This window comes from Asterias rubens, chromosome 12 (genome assembly GCF_902459465.1).
Source record: "Asterias rubens chromosome 12, eAstRub1.3, whole genome shotgun sequence".
Lineage (NCBI taxonomy): Eukaryota > Metazoa > Echinodermata > Asteroidea > Forcipulatida > Asteriidae > Asterias > Asterias rubens.
Genome location: NC_047073.1, coordinates 14,212,901 through 14,223,264, shown reverse-complemented (window position 1 = coordinate 14,223,264; position 10,364 = coordinate 14,212,901). Strand labels below are relative to the sequence as shown.

At 36.8% G+C, this 10,364-nt stretch overlaps 1 long non-coding RNA gene across 3 annotated transcripts; it reads left to right on the top strand.

The window, feature by feature from the left end:
* The first annotated feature begins 689 nt into the window (after positions 1-689).
* On the top strand, positions 690-7,483 carry LOC117297367. 3 transcript variants are annotated; one of them, XR_004519874.1, is made up of 6 exons: positions 690-906; positions 1,247-3,604; positions 3,699-4,390; positions 4,828-4,935; positions 5,624-5,717; positions 6,257-7,483. It is a non-coding gene; the product is annotated as an uncharacterized LOC117297367 (long non-coding RNA). The 3 variants fall into 3 exon arrangements; XR_004519873.1 differs by having other exon boundaries at positions 1,247-3,785; positions 4,286-4,390; positions 6,257-7,482; XR_004519872.1 differs by having other exon boundaries at positions 1,247-4,390.
* Positions 7,484-10,364: the final 2,881 nt, after the last annotated feature.

The window sequence follows — 10,364 nt, the reverse complement described above, 5'->3', positions numbered from 1 at the left end:
AATGAAATTGAATGATCTTATTTGACGAGTGAATACTAAACTGGAGAAATTTTAACCCCTTTCGACTTTCGAATGCTACTTCAATGGAACGTTCATTTTCAGAAGAAAGTTGTTGAAAACAAAGAAAATTTAGTTGAAATTTGCCGGGAAAGCTCTGAAATGGAATTTATTACCAAACCCCGTCCACGAAAAAATTAGAATACCCGATCACTTTTATTCTTCTGAGATATTTTCTCCAATAAAAGGCTTACTGCCTGCCATTGTCTTCTTGTGCATTCTTTGAACTGGGGTTTAACTGTGGAATGCGAGCTGGCAAGACACCCATTGTTATCAAGTAACGAGTTTGACCTATAATGGCGAATGCAGCACGAAAGCAGCGCGGCATTCAGTAGACCCTGGACAGTCGCAGCCTGGAAAGCACCACGCCCTGCAGCTCCAACGTGGGACTCGCACCTCGCCTTTTTCTGATGAACTTGTAATGATAAATTTATCGAAATTCTCACCATGGCAAAGCATGTGCATTCAGTAATCAATCAATCAATCATAGAACATTTATTTCAACATTGTTATGATAATACATAATACATACACCATTAAGTTAACACTATTATAACAACATATTTTAAAAGACGAAATAATCATTTATAACAATATTAACTTAACGAAGCTTAGTTTAAACATTATTCGGCAAGAACTATTATAGCACTATTGCTACCATTTTATATTCTTCATTCTGAGCCTTGGCCTTGGTCAAGATGTAAAGTCAAGAAGTATGAACATTGTGTTGTGTAGGTTTCTCACTGGCTAGACAAAGCTAGAGAGAGCTGTGATGTGACTCGCCGTACACTGCAGTGTGAAACTTCGCTTCCAAAGCCGAACACATAGCTCCAACGACATCTTGTTGAGGTAAGGATTGGGAAATTACCTTCGAAATTGTTCGACATATTATCCTCTTAGAACGTGAACTGTAGGTGTAGCACTGGTGGTTCTTTTTTATTTGGGGTTCAAAGAACAAAGGAAACTTAACTAGAGTGGGATTTGAACAAACTAGATCTCCGGGAAAACGTGCCGGCGCTCTATCGAGATACCTAGCCCTAAATTGCCGGTCTGCCTATTTTGTCTCTTTTTACTGGCACCCAAGTCTTGTAATCCCACAAAGAATTGTTTAAGCTGACTTTTTCCGTGGACATATTATACTCTTGACCCATTTTGGGAAATATGAACTAATTTGAATTAATTTTCTCAGGTAAAAAGTCGAGGAACGAGCTGGGTCCTTTTCTTGAGCTGCAGGGTAGAGGAAACGCCACTATGCTGATGCCCCCCCCCCCCCCATGAGAGATGGGTGATGCATGTCTATGGATATGTGGTTTGTGGACGTAACGTTGGAGTTCACCAAAGGACCAAGGTCAGGAAAACTTTGTCGTGTATCCAAACTCCACTTTTTGAAGTTCCCTTGTGCTCTTCACCTCTTTAATTAAAAAATTTTGGACTTCATGTCCCCTTTTTCAAATCCCTCAAGCAACTGTTCAGTAAACCCATTCTAGACAAAAATGCAGAGAAACCATTTACATTATTTGTATATATATTTGGGGGGTTTTATGGTGAAAAACACACAAATTGGGATGAACGGAATTTACATAAAACTCAGGCCTCTTGTGGGTTGTGATGGTTTTAAAAAGAAACGTTAAAGCAAACAAAATAAATAAAAAATTGTTGGTCTTAAAAAAAAAAAATTGATCTTAAAAATAAAAAACAATAGATAGCAATCCCGATATTGGATGCATCAGGGTCACACTGCTTGGTTTCGGTAATTTGTATCTGTAAACCCAAGTCAACCAGTGGACTCCTCTTGCTCCACCCCCCCCCCACCCCCTCAAAAAGTTCAGTGGAGGTTGGATAACGCAAGTTGGTATTCAAGATCAAGATCAAGACAAGGCGAAGACTTCAAAGTGTAAGAGGAGATTTAACCCGTTCTCTTGCAGAGTCCCACCCCTTTGTACCGCCCCTCCCCCACCAATGTTCGGCGATCTTGTTGATGTTGTCCTTGCATGTAGTTTCAAAGTTTACTTCACACTGTCTTGGCATTTCTTGAGATGCATATTGGTCGAAGCCAATGATGCTTTTTATTTAGGAGACTTGTTTACTGGAAATTTCGATCAGGGTTGATACTTCAAGTCGTCAGTTGCCATACTTATTTTTAATTGTCGTGATGTTATACTTCAAATAGGGTAATGTTTTTAAACAAAAGAAACACCAAATCCAACTTCTTTTTCAAAAGTATGTAATTCCATTAAAAGTATAAGCAATACTGTGTCATCAAACAAAAATTAGGTAATTTCTGCACTTTCCCCTAGCCTTCAATTTGATGGTGAATGGTTGATATAGGAGTATTAAATAATGATTTAGACATTAGCTTAATTAATATTTACATACTCCTAATATCAGCATTACATCAATTTTGAATGTAGACAAAGTCCTTGAAAACTTATTGATAATATTGAAGAAAATAAATAAATCGTATAACTAAATGCCAAGGTTAAAAAAAAATGAGGCAAGCTCCAGTCCCGTTAATTAAATTTTGTATATTAAAGCTTAGGGCTCATTGAAAATAGCTTCTTCAAACTGCTTATTTGCGAGCGCTGCGAGATAAAAAAAAAAGCGAAAACGGTTACAAGATAAGAAAGAAAAAAAGACTGAAGAGGACTTAAAGGAGGTGAACAGAGCAGATCATCAGTGAAGCGTGTTGCCTTGGTAATGTATGAATGGTAAGATAGTCCAGGCCTAGGGGATTTATAGTTAGTTGGCCTAGCTAGAGATAAGACTAACTCTATCTTCTAACATGTTCCTGAGGCAAAAGGTAAAGTATAAGGTGGTGTAGTGCTTAGTCTTGATTCAAGTGTCTTGAAGCAAAACTAACTACTATGCCATCATCAGTAAATGCCGTACTTAGATGTCCCTGATGAGTGACTGGAAGCAAGTGAGGCCGGGTGTTTGCAGCAATGGTTAAGTGTAACAGGTTAAGTATAAGGGTAGTGACCGAATACCAAGCGTTTTTTCAAATGGTGTAAATAACAATCGTTTTTTACAGCCTTTTAATAAGCGTTTTTTTACAGCCTTTTATTAAACGTTTTTTTCCCCTAGCCTTTTAACAAACGTTTTTTTCACAGCCTTTTAACAAACTTTTTTTCCCAGCCTTTTAACAAGCGTTTTTTTCCCAGCCTTTTAACAAGATTTTTTGTATAGCCTTTTAACAAACGTTTTTTCCCACAGCCTTTTAACAAACGTTTTTGTTCACAGACTTTTTACAAACGTTTTTTCACAGCATTTTTACAAACGTTTTTTTTTCACAGCGACACTCCCTTTGATGTCCAAGATGAGTGACTGGAGTCAGAGGTCAGCCGTTTGCATTTATGGTTAAGTATAACCATGGTATAACAGGTCAAGTATGAGGTTAATTGGGAAAGAAAACTAACGATTCCTCATCAGCTTTTTACCTTTAATCTGCACTCTTTTAATACCTGGCAATATTTTGTTTTCTTTTCCAGTTTGTAGTGGTCAGTGGGGTCAATGAGGTCAGATCTTTGGAGCAAAGGTTAAGTGCCAGGTGAAGTATTTGGGTAAAGTATCTGGTAAGTCTGCTCCACTGGTCCTAACCTTCCTTTCTGCATGTATTGATGTTGTTTTTATTTTGTCAACAGATTGTGACATGTTATCGCTAAAGTGGATGTTGTTTCAAGCTGTGAAGCGATGGCTGATTGGGGACACCGTAGCTGACATTGGTTTTGGTAAAGTATTGAGGTTTATCTCAAGTGGGGGAGAGGTAGTGCTTTATGCTCTAGCAGCCAGGCTTCTGATGATTGATACCCAAGCATGGACTATAAAGTGGGTAACCCTGTTTCAGCCCCAAGAGTAGGTGGCGTCAGCCCCTCGGAAGTAGTTGATTTGTAGCCCACACCTTGAAGTGACCTTCAGGCTTCAAGTTAGACTTGATTCAAGTCTTAGATCGCAGTTTTTTTTTGCATCTCAGCCACGAAAAACGCCCACACTATTAGCTAGGCTAAACCGTAGCCTAAATAAATGACGATGGTTGATCATAAGAGGGCGCTGTTTGTAGCGGCTATCAGGACGACTAAAAAACCACGATCAAAGACATGGAACAAAGTCTATTCTCAAGTGTGTATGACCACCTGGAAACAAAAAGTGATGTATATAAGAGTGGACCTCAATTTGGTTAATTGACCTTAAATGCTAACCTTTCTAGATATTTTGTGCTTCCAAATTGCAGATCATGTTTTCTTCTTAAAGATGATGTAGTAGTCTGAGCGATGACATCTTCACTGAGCCGAGGTGATCCCTATAAAGCAGGATCAGTGGTCCTGCAAGAGATTTGGTAATGTATTGGTAGTACCAATTACAAGTATAGCAGGTGGAGAGATTTCCCAATTCTTTGACAACAACTCATTTTAGAAATGTTTGACGAATTTAAATTAATTCACTGTTAATTGATGACTTCGAAGGAAAAACGAAGCATGCGCCAACAAAAAAATAGGTTTTTAATCAATTACCAATTACAACTGTCATTTTAGATTCTACAGCAGCCAGTATGATAGACCAGCCAACTTGAGAACCAGTTGACTTGCTTCCAAAAAAAAGGAATTTCTTTGTACAATCCAAGCAAACTGAAATCCTTCCTTATACATTAGAAGTTGACTCTTCTTGGTTACAAAAAAAGTGATGTATAAGGAAGGGTGGATCCGACTTTGTCTTTTTGATATTAAGACCCCCAAATGCTTACCTTTTTTAGATATTTGTTTTTTCAAATTGCAGATCGTGTTTTCTTCCTGAAGATGATGAAGTCTGTGTGCGACGACATTTATTCACTGAGCCGGGGTGATGCCTGTTTAAAGCAGGATCAATGATCTTGCGAGAGATTTGGTAAAGTATTAGTAGTATCAATTACAAGTTACTGGTGGAAAGATTTCCCAACTATTTGACAACTCATTTTATAAATTTAGAGGATTGTGAGCAAATCAAAACCTTAGTTTATTGATGACTTTGAAGGAAAAACGAAACATGCGCCAAAGAAATGTTTTAATCTGTTAAACAAAGTAGAGACAGTTGTTACCAACTGTCATTTGAAATGTTACAACAGCAAATATGAACGACCTGCCAACTTGAGAACCAATTAACTTTCTTTTGAAAAAGAATTTCTTTGTACAATCCAAGCAAACTGAAATCCCTCTTTAAACATTAGAAGTTGACTCTCCTTGTAGTTTATCATAAAGATGTGTAGAGACCAATTCAGAACTGACTCCGCGGCAGTACAGTTAATTATACGATCCTATAAGCTAAAGTAGTAGTCCAGTCTATTTTCTATACCATCAGCCCTGGTAAAAGTTAAAAGCAGGACAGTTTTTATTCTACAATAAGAAAACATGAACGACCAGCCAACCACTGAGCAAAACAAAACTCGAGAACCAGTGAGCTTGCTTTCACAGAATCTTTGTACAACCCAAATTGAAATCCTTCTTGAAATGGTAAAAGTTGGTTCTTCTTGCAGTTTATTGTAAGGAGGTTTTAAATAATTCAATTTGTCTGTGCCTATATTATTCTCCCTCATCAGTTGAGCAGTCTCTTGTAGAGTAGTGACCACAACCGGACTTTGTATGAGCATCGTTTGAGGAAACAGGTGTGGGGAGACAACAGTATACTGCATGGTAAGTTTTTTTTTTAAATTATAAAACTTTCACTTGAAGAGAAGGTTGCCTCACAAAATGTGGCAAGGGGTTTAATGTTATAGCACCTTTAAAGGGAAGGTACACTATTGGTAATTACTCAACTTGGTAACGATAATTGGAGAGCTGTTGACAGTTCAAAACACTGTGAGAAACGGCTCCCTTTGAAGTAGAATAGATTTTGAAATAGAGGTTATTTCCTATCTGAAAGCACACAAATTCGTCCAACAAGTGTGTTTTTTTCTTTCATAATTTTCTCCCAACTCCGATTACCGATTGAGCTCAAATTTTCACAGGTTTGTTATTTTTTTGCATATGTTGAGATACACCATCTGTGAAGACTAGTCTGTGACAATTACCAAGTGTCCAGTGTCTTTAATGAGTTGAGCAACTGATTGGGATGCGAGGAGAAATTTCTTGCATGACACTTTAACTAATCATCAGAACGACTGATGTATTTATTTAAAGAGTTTATTTTATATAAATATTAATCTTTGGAAATTGTATATTTTCTACAACAGATTGAGGCGAACACCAGAGATTACATGCCTACACCCACTATTGGGTCTGATAACTCTTTGACTGTGCTACCATCTGAAGGACTGTGTCAAGTTTAGCCAGATGTCTCTCCCTTTAAGTTTGCACATGATTGTGACTGCGAGAGGCGCATGGAGGCCTAACCAACGCTTTTTGGACTGTCTATAAAGTTAAAACTCCACTTCAAGTTTATCAAATGAAGTGATGCATAACGATGAACTTTGTGACACACAATTTTGATTGTCACCAACTAAGGATAGACTTTGTCAAGTCTAGCCAGGGATGTTGGGGCTTAACCAACGCTTTTTTTTTGGGGGGGGGGGGGCTGTGTGCAACCAACTGAAGGACTGCGTGAAGTCTATAAAGATGACTCTTCCTCCACTACAAGTCTGTCAAATGAAATGACGTAATAGTGATCATTAATGAACTTTGTAGCAAACACTTTGGAATGCCACCAACTATAAAGATAGACTTTTTCAAGTTTAGCAAGATGGCTCCCCACTTGTTCAACTCAAGCAAACTGGAACCATGACGAAGCCGTATTAGATATAAAGACATTCGAGTATTGGTTGAACCACACTAAATAAGCTCCTCCTGCTAAATATTGATAATAATTGTTTAAAAAAAAACTCAACAGTATTTTGAAAACTCAACAGTATTTTGAAAACTCAACAGTATTTCGAAAACTCAACAGTATTTTGAAAACTCAACAGTATTTTGAAAACTCAACAGTATTTTGAAAACTCAACAGTATTTTGAAAACTCAACAGTATTTTGAAAACTCAACAGTATTTTGAAAACTCAACAGTATTTTGAAAACTCAACAGTATTTTGAAAACTCAACAGTATTTTGAAAACTCAACAGTATTTTGAAAACTCAACAGTATTTTGAAAACTCAACAGTATTTTGAAAACTCAACAGTATTTTGAAAACTCAACAGTATTTTGAAAACTCAACAGTATTTTGAAAACTCAACCGTATTTTGAAAACTCAACCGTATTTTGAAAACTCAACCGTATTTTGAAAACTCAACAGTATTTTGAAGACAAACCAAATACCTTTTCTAGTAACTTTACTTCAATTCTATGAGCAATTATTTTAGTAGAATAGTCGTTTAGCTTTTCAGACAAAAATAAACACCCATGAACGACATGAAATGGCAAGACTCCATCTTTGAAAAGGATTCTGAGATATTATTAGAAAGAAGATATTCAATATAATCACGGACAAAAATTCCATAATCAGTGAAATTTTCAAATTTATCCATTAAAATATTAGAAAGATTTGTTTTATTTTCATGGACTCCCTTGCAGCAGAATCAGTGAGAGTTGGCAATTCTGCAGTTAATGTGATAAAATTGGCACGCCTGGGCTGGGCTCAATTTTACAAAGAGTTAAAGGAACACGTTGCCTTGGATCGGTCGAGTTGGTCTTTGAAAAGCGTTTGTTACCGTTTGTTATAAATGCAGATGATTAGAAAGATATCACTCGAAATTGCGTGGTTTTTCTTTTACCTCGTCGACTAACACGGGCGGCCATTTATGGGAGTAAAGTTTTTTACTCCCATAAATGGCCGACCGTGTTAGTTAGCAAAGTGGAAAAAAAAAACGCAGTTTCGAGGCAAATTTGTGTGGGTCACTGTATTCTACTTTTAATATATCTTTCTAACCATTTATGTATTTTATAAAAAACGGTTTCAAACGCTTCTCAAAGACCAACTCGACCGATCCAAGGCAACGTGTACTTTAAGACTATAGTCTTATCTCGAGTTAGGACGAGTTACTCGTTCCGTCCTAACTTGGGACTATAGCCTCAAGTTTTTAATATCTCCTAGGACAGTGCTAACACTCTGTGATTGGACCCGTTGGTGCTGTTTGTTTAATTGTTTTTGCTAGCTAGAACCCTTGACTACAAATAAGTGGAAAACGTCATTTAGTTACAAGTTTAAATATGCAGGGGGGGAGATTTTGACACAATTTGAACCAAAGTCAATCTCAGACATTTCAAAACCATGGCAATAAAAGCTCAGGTTGGGTCACATTATAGCAAACTTTGTAAATTAAAATATTTTAGATTTCTCAAAGAGTTAGGACTAGTCCTTACTTAGGACCAGTCACAAGTGATATGAAAAACGTATATAGGCAATTAACTCGAGATAATACTAGTCTTAACTCTTGTGAAATCCACCCCTGAATAAAATCGTTATACAAATTATACAAGCTATGGTATATATGCTTAGTGTTTAGAGGTAATAACATCTACTCTTCTTCTTCAATTGCAAGGCAAACCTTACACATTGCTCCATAAGTATAATTCAAGATGTGTAGGAAAGATTAAAGTGTACACCAGAGCGCAAAACAAACAAAATTAATGCACGTTTCAGCGAAATGCGCATTTTAGCGAAATTTCTGAGCAGCACTCTACACAATTTCAAAACGCTGCTAAGCAATCAAAAATTTGCTTAGCATGAAATTTCTTCCTTGAAAAAAACAGGATTTTCAACCGAATTTCCATTAGCAAATTGCTTGTTACTGGTATTCAGCTGAAATTAAATCACATGGAAATTTGGTTGGTGTTCCTGTTTTTAGGCACAAAGAACTGAGATAAAAGAGTTAACCAAAGTGTGATAAATCACTATGGTTATCAACAACTTATCTTATGTTAAAGACACTGGGCACTATTGGTAATACTCAAAATAATTGTTAGCATAAACACTTACTTGGTAATGAGTAATGGAGAGCTCCTAATAGTATAAAATATTGTGAGGAAATGCTCCCTCTGAAGTAACGTAGTTTTCGAGAAAGAAGTAATTTCTCACTTAGAAGTATAACAAGACTTCAGGCTGAAGCCTTTTGAAGGCATCTGAAAGCAAAAAAGTTTGTGCAACGAGTTTTTTTCTTTTCTTTTTTAAATTAATTGTTTGCAACTTCGATCACCAATTGAGTCCAAATTTTCAGAGATCTGTTTTTACATAATGTTGGGATACGCCAAGTGAGAACACTGGTCTTTAACAACTGTTACCAAAGGTGTCCATCAGCGCCTTTAATGAACGGCCATCATAGCCAAGAAACACGAGAGTTTGAGATCTCGAGAGAGACGTTTTTCAACTTGACCTTTGAAATGACGACAACATAATCACAGCATGTCGTGATCGAAATGTGAGGGTATCAATGTCAGCATTTGAAACGAATGACGTTCTGCCACAGTGCGTAAAATGTTAATAAAAATCACTGGAGTATAACATTACGTGTAGGGCTACTGCACACAGTATCAAACAACGTGGGTCATTATATTTTGCCACCAGCAAAATTTGTCATGATCCATGTACAAATTATCAACCATTATATTTTAATTTAAACCCATCATGATCTATTCACAAGAGCTGCTGAGGCAGAAAATATTGCCTAACAATTTGTCTGCTTAGCAGAAATGAGCAGGAGGATCGTCACAAATTGTACATGTGTCATTGTAGTTTGGCTGGTGATCTTATTTTGGTAAGCAAAAATGGTAGAAACATGTCGAGCCGCATCGTCCGTTATATAACCAGACGCTGTTTCAGTCATTTATCTGCTTATTTCACATTATTTTTTGAAGTGTGGCGTTAATTGTTAAGCATCTGCTTGTGTCTGCTGCCGAATGTTCTTGCTAATCTGTGAGTTACGCTTATGCTTAAGCGGTTTTTTTTTGTCTGCGAAAATTTATAATAGAGATAAATGGTTCACTAATTAATGTGACACAAAAATTGCACATTTTAATTAGATGACAGATTCACTCTACGCGCCCAGCTGGTATCCCACAAAAGAGGCATCGTGTCAATAGAGCAACTGGGCCCTATTTCATAAAACCTGTAATTTGTAAGTACCAAACTTGCTTAGTACTGAACAATATTACTTAGCAGAATTGGTTACCGGCCAAAAGTCATTGAAGTGATTTGTTTTGAGCATAGAAGTTTGGTTAGCAGTATTTTCTCTCATTCGTCTCGATCTAATTGTGCTGTCTTTTCTCTCGTATTCATTTTAGGTTACGTAAAGATAATGGTTCATTTGAAATTGAATCGCGTCGAAATACTCATAATTATTTGCACACGCGCGT